The 17794-nt window shown below is 29.0% G+C and overlaps 1 long non-coding RNA gene across 1 annotated transcript; it reads left to right on the forward strand.

Annotated features, from left to right (window-relative positions):
• Window positions 1–4056: 4056 nt before the first annotated feature.
• On the forward strand, window positions 4057–17196 carry LOC114133087 (uncharacterized). Its single transcript, XR_003593113.2, has 2 exons — window positions 4057–4613; window positions 14654–17196. It is a non-coding gene; the product is annotated as an uncharacterized LOC114133087 (long non-coding RNA).
• The last annotated feature ends 598 nt before the right edge of the window (window positions 17197–17794 follow it).

Here is a 17794-nt window from a genome sequence, read left to right on the forward strand (position 1 = left end):
TCGATTGTTCTTACGCGCTGCTCACTATTTTTAGCACGCATTATACTTGGAAGACATCGTACAATTCATACGTAGTACGTGTAATATTGTGAGCCAAGTACCGAGATACTTATAGATATATAATATTACCTGTTATATTCTATAGCACGTCTGCAGGTATATATATTAAAATAAGTAATATTTACAGTACGACATTTTACAGAAGGTATTTGTGTGATTTCACGATGTCAATAATATTATATAATACAATATAATGTAAAATACGTGTTGTTTTGCCGACGCTGCAGAATCGGCCGAAACGAATATATAGCTGTACACGATATACCTAACTGCCGCTGTATATGACGACTGCGGTAAGCAACGGTTATAATATTATTATTAGACGTTAGTTATGATTTAAAAAAAAAAAAAACGATCGTAAAAGGGTCACGGAATCAAAACGGCCCTTTCATACCCCCCCTCATCGCCGACGTGGGCATACGGTGGCTTTGGACTTGGGAGTGTATCGTATACAGACGGTACACTATACGCACGTCACATAATAATATACAGATAATACGATAATATCGATGACCAATAATGTTGTTAAAACGAAAATATTACAAAATAATTATAATATCATTACGGCGCGGTCTTTGGCCCGCGGGAGGCGTTTATTGTTTGTTTTTGTTTTCGTCCCGGCGACCGCCGTCGTCAGCTGTTCGCTCGTCCCGCGGACGGCAGCTGCTCGGCGCGCGGCCGGATCGATGAGTCGCGGGGGTGGAGGGCGTGCGCACGCGCGTTCCGCCGCCGCCGCCGTCTCCGACGCGGAGGAATTGGGTCACTCCGCGGCCGCGGCCGTCGGCGCGCGCGTGAAAAACGGGACGCGCAGCTCCGGCCGCAGGTCGCGCTCGGCGGTAATAGCCGCGGTAGCACAGTTATTGACACGCTGCGCGTGGACCGTATAATGTTTTAAATTTTACATAATATAATAATATAATATTATTTTTATATAACGTATGATTATGAGGATTATAATACTTAACCGATGCGTTTTACGTATTAACGCTACGTAATTTGTACTTAATGATACAGTTCCGACGTACTGTATTATTATAGTAAACAACCGGTTTTTAGGCACATAAACCTCAATGGGTGGTATCCATAACCGGGTAATCGGTCTTAAATCGAAATAAATAAATTGCGGTCTAAGGGGGAGGGGGTGGTCAACAAGCGGCGAATATTCGGCGCTAGCTGCGTTCAAAAACACATCGTTTTGTGCCTCTCCGCCTAATCTCTTAATAACCCCCCCCCACTCTCAACCCCCGTGATTGTCGGAAATCGGAATAAAAATTAAACGCGTAGAATGGAAATTATATTAGATAATATATACTATCAGATATTAATACGACGGTCAATACCACTTGGGTTAAGAGTTAAGAAATCAATACCAATAATACTTCATTAACACAGCATAGTTTGCCCGTCCAGTGCTTTGTCCGCCTGTCTACATGACGTATATAATAATAATAATTATTATTTTTATTATTATACAGTATACACGTTATAGTTATATTGCTAAGTTATAAATCTATGGGACAGGTTAATGGAGTTTATTTTATGTTTGCTTAAAAAAAACAAAAAAATTTTAAGATGAGTTTTACGAAACTAGATAATTGATTTTTTGTACTGCAATCGTCATAATATAATAATTTATCTATAATTAAATAACGACTAGGTACTCTTTATAGTATCATAATTATATTATTTTCATATAAGTTTTATTATTTCCCTAACCAATTCCTACGACCCTAATTCCCCATTGACCCATTGACCTATCAGTATAATATATACTATTATAATATTATGACAGATATGACGGATTTTGGTACCGATGTATGTATATATTATTAAACTGTTTGTAAAATTTTACTAATCCAGAGTATTTCACTTACCTTAAAAGCTTTGAATAATCATAGAAAATCATTTCACTCGATTAAAATAATATTACCTATTGTGTACGATTTGTGATATAACTTTTGGGAAAAAAAATCGAAAATGCATTACAATAATAGATAGGTACTATAATTATTGCAAAAGTGAATTTAGAGTTTAAAATGAGGATTGATTTTTTTTCTCTAACACACATTAAACACATTAATATAGTTGCTTCTTATTTAATTTATTTTCACTATATTGTTATGGTAATTGGCATTTGGCAAATTAGATTTGAAATACTTTACTCATAACTCATAAATACTAATCAGTAATCACTAATGTGCAAGACCATTGTAGGTCGGTATAGAGAACTATGTAAACTTATTATGTTAGTAAGATAGTGATGTCAATTAAATTTAAAGTGACTGAAATAAACATGTTTAGTATATTTTTGTACAGGATTTTGTCCACTTATCTTCTAAATCTAGTTCCGAAAATCCACATCTGAATTGTATTATAATGATAATATCATAAATTAAAAAAAAAAACATAAAAGTCGAGCATTACTGCTATATTAGTGTAGGCAGAAACTGCGCTCAGAGTTCTGTTGATATATTATGTTAAATAGTTACCTATTATAGTATAATCAGCTTGTGTAACAAACGGATGCACTAAGCTATTTACTCAACAGTCGGAAAAAAAACTCCACGGAGATGACACAATTTTCGAGAAACTCACTCGGAAAATAATAAATTGTCATGCGTTAGCCGACTGTCGATCAAGCCATAGACATGGTTCGAGTACGATTAATTATATAATTTATTGATACATAGTAATATCTATAGTTTAAGTCTATGGGTATAATAATATTATATTATAGAACCTACATAGCACATAAAACATAATATATTATATAGTAATCTTGTTAATACTTGATCGGTTGTTATGTCGTGTAAAAACACACACGTGATGTATAAATAAAATAAATATTTTTTCGAAGTGGCTGTGAGAAGGTTGTAGTGTTAATGACGGAAGAGTATAGAAGGAAATAGTTCTTAAAAAAAAAAAAATCTTTATAAATAATATACATAGAAAATCATAGTATACCTATCCTTAGTGAGCACCGTCGTCAAAGTGTAACGAAAAATTAACATAATATATGTAAAGTTTAAATCGATAACGTTTCCGTGCTGAATGGTAGCGCATGCGAGTAAACACTGGAATTTTTCATGTACCCGAGAAAGGGTCTTACTTATATTTAAAAAGGATTCGAAAAAATAATAATAAATATAATAATAATTTTCTACCACATCCACACGGATGTAGAAACCGCGCACAATATTACAACATTTAATCAGGGTCCGATTAAAAGAAATTTGGATCAAGTACAAGAACCAATTTGGGACCTTAGATCCTAATCTATAATCTATATCTAAATTTTAACATACACACTACACAGGTACCTCCTTAACAAAACACCTCCCACCACCACTCAATTTAAACTAGATATATTATTTTTAAACAAGTATAATACATTTAATAACACTAAATGTTATACCCAATAAACGTTTCACACAGTTCCGTTTATTTGAAAACTGTAATTTCGCTGAAACTATGATAGTTATTTATTTTTTTCAAGCATAACTATAGTGCCGCTAACACAATGGTTATATAAACACGGGTGATTAAATAATCATTATTGTTTTTTGGTCTATTGAATACATTGAATTTAATTTTTAAACATCGAAGTAGCCGGCTAAAAATATATGTGTTAAAAAAAAATATATAAATAAATAAAATTAAAATATTTACAATAGTGAATAATATCGTGTGAAATACGGGGTTGCCAGAGTTTCGAGAAGTGCACTCGCGCACCCGCGTCTCGTTGAATCCGAGCCTGGACAATCGTCGGATTCGCTAAGCCACGTACCATTCGATAATATCACATGATTATGATTTATGAATAATTATATCCGTACTGAGTTTTTTGGTCGTTATTAATTGCGCGCCCGGCGTCGATGCTCCGAGTGCCGTCGGTGGTCGACAACGGTCATGATATTTTAATAAAACGTCAGCGACGTATATAATATATTAATTTAGCTGTCGTTCGTCCACGCGTGTACGCGATTTAATTCCGTTTCACGTATACGTATATACGTTTTCTGTCACACAGCCACCGCTCACCGACTCGTGTCTGCTTCAGCCGCACATCTGCAGGTCCGGTCTATACCGTATTTTGTAGTCCGTATATTTTGTATTTCATATTAAATTGTATCAAAAATAATAATACTAATAATAATAATAAGAAGAAGAAGAATCATAATGATAATTATTAAATACTAATATTATTATTTACTCGGTTGTTATTCTAAACGCTTTTTTTTGGGGGGGTTTCATACGACCAAAACCGATTTATTCTCTGGCCGGGTGCTCGTTCCACGCTTACAAAACGGCAAAGCTGTGTGAATTTCCACACGCGCGCACACACGCGCGCACACACACACACATACGCACTCTGCCGCCGTCGTGTCGTCACCGACGTAGCTGTAGCCGCCACCGTCGCCGTCGCCGTTCATTCTCCGGTCGACCACTGTCGGTGCTCGTTTGTGTTGCCACAATCACTGCAGTCGTACTTTAGCCAACGGTTTCCGAAGATCAATTTTCGACGACACGAATAATTACTGCCAAACAACACAGTGAGTATAATTCCATTTACCAAAATAATATTATTTTATATCTGATGATACGTACGTCTCGCGAGTCGACAAAACTGTATAGGAACGGGTATTATATCCCTAAAAATATTATTACGACGATGTTTACGTTTCGGGCAGGTTTGAATAATGTTCTTCTTTGACGGGCAATCGTATTGATCTGTTGTTGTTGTTTTCGTATAATTTTCTACGTTGCCGGTAATCACTTGTCGTTTGCCAGAACATCGTTAAATACGATTTTTAATTTGGATTTCAGTACCTATGATACAATGATTTAAAGTATATTATAATTATAATATACTTGCCTAACCGTATTACGAAGTGTTGAAGACTCCTTACCGTGCAGGTTTTGTGGAAAATCTATAGAGTTTTCCGTAGAATATTTTCCAGGTCACCGTTATTGGTTCGATGTCGAATCGGTCGTGTGTCGTATTAAACAATATGCGTTTTGGATTTAAAATTAATCCTAATGGCGCCATTCACATAATAGCTTTACCATAAATTATGTTGATTTGACTAGTTTGTCCATATTTTCTAATCGAGTATTGTATAATAGAATCGTGTGTTTATAATCGTTTAAAGTAAATACAAGTTTAAAACAATTATCGATTGTAAGTAACCGGTTAGTTGTTTTAAAGAGTATAATAATATAGAAAAGACTTATAATGTAGTTATGAACAAGTAATGTTACTTTCAGTTTAAATATTTTAATTGATAAGTATGCTATTAGATGCTAAAATATAACTAATATACTAGAATATATTACTACTAATAATAGGTATAACTATATTGACACTTCAGTGATATTTCGATCGTTTAAGTTCTTCACATCAATAATATTTTTATTGCAGTTTATAATACTTGTAGGTATATATAAATATTTCTTAATCATTTTAACTTCCTTTTGATTTACAACCGCTATTTAACTGAGATTTTTGTTGTTTATCATCAATGTTATTTAATTCGATGAATTCCTGGAATTTATGGTCTACTGAACAGAGAATTTCATTTTTATTTTTTATTGATCCGTGCAGTATTATTTTCTACTCAAAGCAAAACACGTTTAAGGAAAATAAACAATTTTAAACTGTAAGATATTATGGGATAAATATGAGTTATAATGAATAAAACAAGATAAATAGACTATATAATATAGATGTATAACTCGCATGGATTTATTATAATGTAAACATTATGATTAGTAATTACATGAATTCAATTAATACACTCGTAGATTAATACATTCATTTAAACGTAGGTATTTAACTCTTCAATTATTGTCTAAAATATACATTTTTAAAATACAATAAATTTTGTTAAGTAGGCATCTAATACTATGAAGTGTCTTAAAAGTATCCAGTTATTCATTATTCATGAAAAATAATTGTAAACTTCATACACTGTTTTTTATCTGCAGATGCAGAGTGTGTAAAATGACTGTAGATACTTATATAAAAAAAAGATATTAAAATATCTTGTTATTACTATTCATTCATAATCCTTTAACTGCGGATCGTTTAAAATGTTCGTGTAACCTAACCATGTACGTATGCTGACAAACCATATATTATAGGTGCGAAAAAACGGTTATAAAGCACTGAGTTTTATGTATCTAAGTCTGAAGAAATATATGTATACAATAGTAAATAATGAATATAATGTTACGATATTTTATTTTTGCTAGTTCATATCGCTTACAGGTTTGCTTTTTATGGCTAGTACAACGTGTGTTGAAAACATTGTCCCCGATATTTTTACTACTCGTCGATAAAACACACTGAATCTCATATCAGAAGTCACTGTTATTATGTTATTATATAATGTACGTAGGTAAGTACGTTTTATGTACATTGGATCGCACAAAAGAAATGCTTATTTTACACGTTCAGGTGACCTCCACGGCAATTAGAGGTGTACTACATAAATATTATTTACGCATAATTATACAAATATATATATAATTATAGGTGCATTTTTTTATATTGGATGTCTTGCATAACGCCCGTATAAGGTTATCTGAAAATAAAATGGTATGAGTTTTTGGACATAAAAAATACCACGACGTTAGGGTGTCACCTTATCACCTTGTTCCACATATTTTCGGGTAAAATAACGACGTTACACGACAGTAATCGGATAAGAAAATGGAAAAGACGTGCCGCTTGTTTTTCCACGATACATATGAGTGTATTCGACCCTATATTACAACCAACACACAGACGGATAGAAAACATTTTTTTTTCTTTTAAAACAAACTAGTAACAAGTGTCGGGTAACGAGCGGTACTAATTGATACAAAACGATATAGTATAACTATATAATATTATCATTATACGTATTGTATAATATAATACTACACACACACACATAGACACAGACACAGACACACGAATGCTAGACGAGTATTGTACGAACGATGTTTTCTGCTATAATATATATATATATATATATATAATATTATTATATTATGTCGTGAGACTATAGAATAACGTTATGTTATTAGTATTATTATAGGAGTGTATAAAACACGCGGACGGGACGGCTACGGAAACGCGCGTTGAACTTTTGTCTTACCGACGATACAAACAATTTGACACACGCGGTTCGAGTTTTCACGGTGCAATGCACCTATAGATATACTGTAATATATCAGTACATGACACGGAGGACTTGGGCCACACGTGTGTAGGTGTCATTGAAATGTTACTCGCTACTCCCGAAACGCATCATTTTCGTTCGGCGCGCGAACACACAACCGTCAACCTCTATATAATAATATGTATACGATACTATACATTTATATATATTTTCGACAATCGTAAATCATATATTACCGCTGTAGCACATAGGTTACATATTATTTACTGTTGTAATAATATATAGCCACAGCCCGTGCCCCGCCTGCAGTATAACAATAAAAGTATATATATAAATCGGTTGTAAACGTATTGCATAATATGTATAGTGACACACACACACGCGTTCACCCGAATTCAGTAATCGTGTGTTAATCGAGTGCGTACTACGATGTATTGTAACAATATGACATTAGCCTTTTTACCCGATTGATTCGATACGGTTTTAAGCGGACGATAATAATAATTGAACGCTAAAATTTATAATATAATAATAATAATAATAATAGTGAAAAAAAAACTTTTTAAATTGATACAATTACTTAATGTTATACACGATGGTGAGATGGGTAATCGCGAGTAAACGTCGAGTATTGTACATACTCGACACTCTTATACATGCATGTAAATAATATACTGACTTAAAAACGTAGTATTGTGTTAGTCACTACAGCGCGTATTTTTCGTGTAAATATCGCTTGTACTTAAAATGTTTTTAATTGTATTTTCTCACTAGAACGAAATAATAATAAGAAACCGTTCTCCGCCTGTATTAATTGGCGTATTGAGTTTGAAATAATATAAATAATAATATTATATATAGTTTCATATTAAATTTACTCGTATTTAAATACATCAAATGTACCTTCTCGTTTTGTGGAAGTAATTATAATAGTATAATACGTTTTTATGTAAATCCACTACTCTGGTTGTTCAATTTTTGGTGGTACTTTGTGTTTTTGTCACGGGGAAATAAAATGCTTTCTCGTTGTACATATAAAAAATATACGTCGAATGGTCTTAATAGTTAATTATAATAATTGATTATATTATATTTGATGACAATGATGGATCGTTGTAATTATAAGGTACATAATACGTATCCTTTTTACACATTATAATTAGCGCACTTTTAGTGGAACTGCACCCATCAATTGTTACGAACTTCAAAATTGATTCAATTACCTACATTACACATAATAGCTAGTATAGTAATATAATAGTATATTACATTATTTTGATATAATTTAATTTAGGTATTTTATACTTATATAATATATATTTTTTATGATTAATATTGTAACTAATCATTCCAAATATTGAAGCTGCTTTTTAAAATTAAATTATACCATTACTGAAAAATAAATATATCGATGATACAATATAATTTAGTATTTTTAATATTTAGTATGATTTTAAAAGCTTCTAGAAATCTTGTTCAACGTGTATTACTTAACTACTTCACATCTATTATTCTGAATTTGACAATCGAATCACGTGCACGCATTTTGACATTTCAACATTCGTGTAAAGCGTTTCATTGAGAACTTTCGTAAATGTTCCGCTGCGTTATTTTTCTCAAAGTAGTTGACTTAGCGATAAATCTAAGTGTCAAGATATATATTTTTTCTAACTATTTCGAATATAGAACAAACACTATTATAGTATTAATAATATTTGCAAGAGACGGCAGACGCGTAGTATTTTTGGGCTTCTTCCAAAATATAATAACCCCACAACAACCGCCATAGTAGGAGCTAAAAGAAAAAGGTCGTCAACCCCACAAAAAAAAAAAAAAATAACACATCTATATTAAATATTGTTATATATTACATACACTTTCCATTGAAACAACGGCAGCAGTCCTTGTCTGGCAATAAGCCCGGATGCACCGTAAATAATAATAATAATTGTCCAGACACAATTTTTAAAGCTGTAGCGTACATTAAGTGGTTTTTTTTTTTATTTGAAATATTGTAATAGATAACAATATAGGTAATAACAAATAATTAATTAATAACCGCATATATATATAGTGTGGTTTTTCGATAGCTGAGCACTCGATAACGGTTTAATCGTTATTAGTATATGGGTATATTATACTACTCAAACTTTTAATGGTTTGTGGTATGTAACTATACTGTATATAATGTGTAACTTTAGTCTTTAAGACGTTTGCATAAATTACATATTATTATCGTAGGGAAAAACACTTGAGGTCATTGTCGTTGGACTTTTATTTCATAAGATAATCCGCAGCTGTAGGCCTGTAGCTAATAATAATATGACGTTTTAATTTAATAGCGGTTTATTGACATTTTTAATCATTTTAAAGACAAGTGGTATCAGTTATAGTTCTGTAAAAATTACAATAACGATTATAGTATTCGGCGAGCACTTCCGTTGAAATATTAATGAATATTTTCGTCTTTTTTGATTGGGTTTGTATTTTAAGTGTTAGCATAATAATATTTTGTATAGGCAAATTTGTATATAATAATATAATATCCATATTGTTCGTAATGAAACATCACATAAACACACAACTCACACTTGAAAAACAAGTGTCTTCGAGAGTTCCTATAAATGGTCTGATAGAAATAGCTACAAAATGTTATGACCATAAATCCATAACTTTAAAATAATAGTTCGTAATAATTATTCTATATTTTGATGCACCAATAAATGGACAGTATATATTATGTTTAATTTTATAATTTATTTATATATATGTATGATTTTAATACATTACCATTGCTTGAGTATTGTTTGCAAGTTGAACTAGTATTACTTCAGAAAATACGATGGCACTATATTTTTCGATAAATGATTAATTCCAAACTAATAATCACTAGTTCACTACAATTTCAAAATAATTTTTATGCATGAATCACTTTTCATAAATAATTTTTGGCATGTTAGTAGTTAATATACCTATTATTCAATTTACATATTTATGTTTAATGTTTATAGTATAATTTATATATTATATGCACTTATTATGGTAATTTAACGAGCATTTTACTTAAAAATCGAAGAATTATACTGAAATAAAGATATTTTTCTTTGATAATAATAATAATAATAATAATACTTCCTTTCAAGCATTTATCTGTGATTTGATTTTTATATTTAAAATGAAAGTTTCAAAAATATTATTTTCAATTAGTTTAAAACTAGTTAAGTAGATATTAAATTATTTTAAATTAAATTTTTATTTAATATTTTAAGTGGGATTTTCTCATTATTGCATTATATTATAGTAGTACTTAACTTAATTAAATTATTATAATCCAATTAATGTTTCCTGAATTCATCATTAACGCAGGTCAAAAAACTTTTCGTGGTTCATTTATTGACTTACACACTAAGTTGTCACGCACCAATACATTATTACTTTGCAAGTATTGCTACGGCAATTTTACATTCATGAGGAACCTATAAGATTTCTCAAGGCACAAATTATAATCATATTGTTTGAGTGTTGAATTATACCTACTTAGCAAATTTACTCTTATAACACTTGGTAAATAACATTCGTTGTAATATATTTATAAATGATAATGTTTATTCTGTATTTAAACATACTTAAACGAAAATGTAGTGTGTTTTTATAAAACGTATACGTAAATACGTAATTTATTCTACTTGGTTATTAGTTTCCTTTCTTACCTATTATGTTTGAAATATAATTTTTTACTCTAAGTGTATATGGATAGATTAAAAATTAGTCAAAGTTGGTTTTATAATAATTTTGGAACTTAATTAGTTACTTAAATTTTATACTTTGTCATTTTATTAGTTGTTACTATACATTTTAACTTGAAAGTAAAATTTAATTATGTGATTTCCTAAGGTTTCAACAGCATATAAACCTTTTACACGTGTTTATATAATATAGTTGCCAAATATTATTATGTATACTATGTGTTAAAAAAAACGAGGGTCGTTGTACTCAGTATATTTTTTATTCATAATTAATTTACATGTTTACACGATCTGTAAAATGCAATAAGTTTTCCTTTTTTGAACAGGAAGGTTAAATAAAAATTACAAGCTTAATCAAGTGATTGAATACTTGTTGGGTTTTCAGGTTTAACAGATATCCTCACAAATATTTACATTAAATTTACTAAAAATTTAAAAAAAATAAAAAATTTTAACAACTTGATCCTTTGGAGCAGCGTTTTATACTTTTTTTTTTAGAAAATAAACAATCTATTTAACTGTATCTACATTGTAGCACAGTAAACTTATACATATTATTATGAAAAAAATGAATAATTTTAATTACAGGCTGGTGACTATTTTAGGAAGTTTTTACTCCAAAGTAATTAAATATATTAAATCAAAAACATAATATAGTAATTGTGAAGAAAATTGTTTAATATCTCATAGATATTATGATTAGGAAATAATGTTATAATATAAATTTTTCGTTTTTTTAAAAATATTTTTGGTGATTAAATTCCATAATGTATACTTTGTTTTTGGTGATAAAAAAAAAATATATATATATATTATAAAAAAAATTTGGTAAAATCGAAAAAACACGTAATCGTAAGTATTCAAAACAGGAATTAACATAATATCGATTTTTATGTGGTAATATTACCTATTGTGGACAACTATAATATAGGAGTGTTCATCCATCATCGTGTTTCTATTGTGCGAATTCGTGCGCATTGTATACATTATACCTACGTTTTAAACTATGAATCTTCGGAATGATCCATCAATGTCGACGGTTTAGTGAGGCTGTGAAATGTGTACGAAATGGATAGGTTAATTGGATATACAATTATTTAAGATTTGTTATTTTCAAATTGAATACCTACTTTGTAATATTTAAAGTTGTAATAACTAATAAAGATAGAAAATAAATTTTTTTTGTTAACTTATTAACTTTTATTAGTCATCGTTATTACAGTCGATTGCAATATGTTAATTTACTCATTTTTGCACGAGTATAATTAATATATTAAATTTTAACTATAATATCTGATCTTTTTCTGTTACTAATTATATGATGAATAGACTCATATAACAAAAATATTTTAATTACAATATTACTTTTAAATATTTTTAGTGTCAAAACAAAATTAGACAATAAGTTATTTCAGTTAAATCACAATATCATTTATTTTAATGACAGTTGCATATTTTATTGTGCACTAATTTAAAATTAAATTTGTATCATTAAATTTAAAGGTATGAAACCCATCACTCTGAAAATGTATTGAACGAATTCGTTTAAGAGAGCTCTTTGCATTTTAAGGAATGCATCCTTAATTTGTTTTTTTTTTTTATCTATTTTTAAAAATGGCATTTTGAGTTCCAACATTTCACGTCTAAGAAATGGAAACAAAGACACAGCTTACGTCAACTGTACAGTCGACTACAATTTTACGTCAAATTTTGTGATGCTTAGGTTAAATTAATATGTATTTTTAAATTTTTCATTATTTTTATTTGAATCTTAAAATTAATTTATTGTATGATAGAATTTAATTTTACGTTCTTATATTATTATATGTAGTAAGCCGTGGTGTTTTTCACGAATACTCATTATAAATTGTATGTAGTACACTAGTTCCAAGGCCCCATTTTTCTTGTAAGTGTCCAATAATTAACCATGTAGAAATGTTTACTAATTTACTTGTATTATATTTATAATTGGATAGTAAAACATTTAAGTAGGGAAAATTTTAAAATATAAATTTTTTTTTGTCATTATATTTTTTACCATAATTTATTCAACCATAGTTATTAAAAAACAATATCCATTCATTATATAACAACATTAAATAAAAGTTATAAAAACTTATCTCATGATTTACTGCGCTCAATGCTCATTGTTTACTAAAAAGTAACTGTAAATATACCTATCTAATTTATCTTATAACTAATAAACAATGTGCATTCAATATAGTTTATGTGACTTAAAATATGAGAATATTTATAGTAATATCCCCGGAGACTTAATAATATACATCATTGTATATTTGTTATAGATATAGTGTAAATATTATTACAGTTATTGTCATTTGTATTGTTAAATTCTTAGCAAACTTTATTCTGAATTATTTTGAAATGAAAATTAGTTTAAAAAGTATTAAACCTTAGAACACAACTACAGCTATCGATGAAGAACTAACCATAATTCTGAAATATAAGAAAATCAATTACATAATGCACAACACATATTATTACAGTTCAGTTACTAATATCGACAAGGCAATAAACAGTTATGTGAAATTATAACTGGCTATAGCCAAAGGGCTCTTGGCCGTTTTCAGTTGAATTTAAATGTATTTTTTGAAATGTATTAACATTAACATTCTTATATATTGCATAAGATATTGATTATATTTATGTTTTGTAGTCTTAAACTAACACTTTGCTGATTAGTCGTTATGAATATGTAATTAATAATGATGTTGTACAAGTTTTGAATAGAGATGTAAATGTAAACAGGTTACTCGGATTAAACTTGTTAAACGTTAATTTTTGCGTTTTATTTGAATAAAATACTTCATTATTATTAATTTTTTTTTTATACATTTTTTCTGAGTTTTATAATATGGTATTGTAGTGAATCTGAAAAATAAAATTTACGAAATTACATTTGATAGTTTGGTTAAAAATATGAATGGCCCTTTTGGGATTTGTGTCTATTATTATACAATTATTGGTGCACTCTATACAGTAAATACAATTATTTAAAACAATTTTTTGTGTGAAAACATTATTTTGTTGAGATAATGTATTTTTTTAAGTATTCATTTTATAAAAAAATGTACATTATTTTCGTTTTAAGAATATTATATTATGATGTATATCATGTTAAAATGTATATTTACTCATCGTAAATATTGTTATTTAAAACTATTTTTATAATAAATAAAAATACCCTTCTATAATACTATTCAGAACAGTAAAACCCTCTATCCCAAGAGGATTTCTGTACCGGTGGAGGGATATTAATTTTTTTTAATTTATAAAATAAAATACGTCATATGAATAATGCATGATGTACCTAAAAAAGCGTTGTCTATAGAATATTAATATATACGCCACCTATATAATAATAATTATTAGATGATTAATATAGTTTCATATTTATATAATGCTTTTATTTTAATACTTTAATACACGATTCGTGTCTAATCAACAAATGCGATGATTATTAATTATACACGTATATTATATTTAACTGATGCAAAATATTCTTAATGATATAATACGTCGTTAAATATGTTGTATTAACAATTTGTCACACATTTCCCAATTGGAAACGATTTATTTTAATCGTTAATTATTTTTTTAATGTTTTCATTATTACAATTATTTTTTAATCATTATTTTTTTTTTTGTTTTTTATAGACGTTATCATGACATCACCCGCAGCATCGCCACAAAAGCCAGCCATTACCAACTCCACTGCGTCACCAGTCCGTTTGCCGAGCGTTCAGCCGACTCCGACGCACAACTCGCAGCCCACCGCCGCACAGTCCGTTCAGGGTAAATGGCAGTGCGCTCTGAGGGACAACCCGGTAATCGCCAGCGGAACTATGGCTTGGACGAGAGTGTGGAGATTCTCCAAGCTTCTGCTGCAGACCGGATGTTAGGTGTATACAGCGGCGGATTTTCACACAAATAAATTATTACTCTCTCTTTCACTCTCTATCTCTCTGTTTTTCCGTGTCAACAAGAAAAGACAACTTTTTTATTTTTATTTTAGAATAAATAATATAGTCGTATATATTATATATGTACGCATAAATTTCACTATAGTTCGGAGTAGTTACACTATCGGCGTGTATGTTTAATAATTCCAAACAATAACAACACGACTTTAATGTAATATACGACTAATAATAAAAGACTACGATAATGACGTCTCATACATTTATATTATAATATATGGATTAGTGTGATGTACGTTAAGTTAAAGGTTAGTTATAATTAATATATATTGTATGATCTACACCGAGGAGTACTGTATCGGGATCCCTGCCCACATTGTCTTGTACCTATATATTATAATATTACTTAGACTTAGTACAATAATGCCACGATATTATAATTTGTTAACTTTCGAATTAATGATTTTTTATTATATAATATAGTAAGCGTTATTATTATAATTTTTTTTTTTTTTAGAATTTTTCGTTTATATCGACTACTATAATATCGCGTCAACCAAAGCCAGTTGTTTTTATTTGTTAAATATTATAATAATATAATCGCATATCCGAAATTTGATTCATCGATTGTAAATGCGCAACTGTGTGACATGTAAGACGTGTGTACACATTTTGCACAAAAAAATATAAGGAATAACTATTTGACCATAATTTGTATCACGACATGGTTGAAAACAAAAAATACATTGATAAATAGAGAAAAAAAATCCTTTTTTCTCTTTGAATACAACATTTAATACGTTTTGAATAAAGGTTTACCGCAGTTTCGTCTACGCATGTAAAGCTAAATATTGTATCGATCGCGGATATATTTGAGATAAATTACATTTGTTAAAAACAAATGACATTATAGGTAATAAGACCAAACTATTTAATTGTGATGAATAAAATCGAAATGTACCTATAATTAAATAGGAATTCCTATTTATTTTCTATATTAATTTATTGAATTAACAATAGTACAACAAATCGGTTCAACGTACTTGAAAATTCGTAAACCATACAGAACGTGACATTGTAACAATCATAGATGAATACATTAATAATGTCTAGAAATTCGGATCAACAAAACAATATGACGTGAATTGTCACTAGTAAATAATAACATTAACCATTTGTGACATTTTTTTTTTTTTGTTCAATTTCTGGAACTATGAAATTTTATTGGATAAACAATAATAACAATTATAGATAGGTAATATTGTAATGACAGGGACGTACCATAAAACTGTACTGTGCAATTACTAATCATAGGTACCCATTATATTATATTAGATATAAAATTGTGCAATTAGATTACTGTTTTAAATTGTTGTGTGCTCCTAATGTAGCAATAAAAATAAAATGCAACCGTTACCCGTAATTGTTAGTGTACATCACGTTAACGATTTTACTTCTTTTATGTCAGGTTGCATAATCTATCACTGAAATTTTTATTAATCAATAGTGAGCTAAGGATCTCTTGATCGTTTCATTGCAATTTAGTGAATCAATTAAATTAATTAAATTTGTCTGCAACCTGGATCTATTAGCATAGATAAGTGTTTTCTGTAATTCGAAAGTTTAGATTTGTTAGTTGTTTATCATATTATAATATTGTTCTCAATAATTTAAGCAATCGTAATTCATTATTTGAACTTACTAAATCATATGAAATTGTACTCTTAACATTTAAAATAAGCATGTTGTTTAACTTCGATACGTATAGTAGGTACGTTGTGCATTGGTAATTATTGGTACCCAATAATAAACCAATAATTTGATTTCGTTACTAAATTACCGCCTGCTTCTTCATCAGATTCTTTATATCGCATAATGGATATATTGTATACAGACCAAAATTCTGTTCAATACTATTGTCATTTCAAACGAGCAAATTATAATTGCAACCTTAACAATAATATCTAAGACGAGTAACATATATAAACTATGTTCATTACTTAACAATTGCCTTGATTTACGATTGTTGAATTGTATATCTCACGATAAACTTAAAGAAATAAGTAATAATTATTGTTATACTTTTAAATTATAATATTTGCTAATATTGGTAATGCATTTTTACGTTTCAATGTATACTAGTTTATGTGACGTTTTGTATTTTTAAATTACATTTTGTAGCGTGTTTCTTAAACATTGTTTAACATACGGATTGTTGTAAGTGAATTTTTACAATTTATTATTATAATTATTAAAATATATAAAAATCACAAATTGTTTTTTCTATGTTTGTATACCATTTGATTTACATGAAATAATTTAAACAGGTTTATGTCTAAATGGTTTATTATAATTTATAATACTATGCCTCCTATACAGTAAACTTGTATAATGGTATGATGTCATGCATGTTCTTGAGTAGGTATATCTTGCGAGAATACTAAGAACATTTTGTAATTAATAAATATTCAATAATTTACTTGAAAAACCTGTAAATTGTGATTTGTGGTGTACCGTGAACATATATCATCGTAATTTATTAAATTATAGAACTATTGAACTACCTAGGATCACATTCAAAGTCACAACTAAATGATTTGGGATATTTATAAATTAAATTAATACGCGTATGCATTCTTTATTATAGTAAATTTATCTCATTAATTAAATATAAATTTCTGTTAAAAATAAATAGGCTTTGATGAATCACGACAAGTGTAATGAATACGTTTTGTGCACATTGTTATTATTGTCACTTGTCAGCATCAAAAACGTATCGTATTGATAATATTATATCTAATCGTACAATAGAAGCTTCAACAATTACAAATTGTTATGAACTGTACCCGAGAATCATCAGTTCTATTGTAAGATTTAA

Source organism: Aphis gossypii, chromosome 1 (genome assembly GCF_020184175.1).
Source record: "Aphis gossypii isolate Hap1 chromosome 1, ASM2018417v2, whole genome shotgun sequence".
Lineage (NCBI taxonomy): Eukaryota > Metazoa > Arthropoda > Insecta > Hemiptera > Aphididae > Aphis > Aphis gossypii.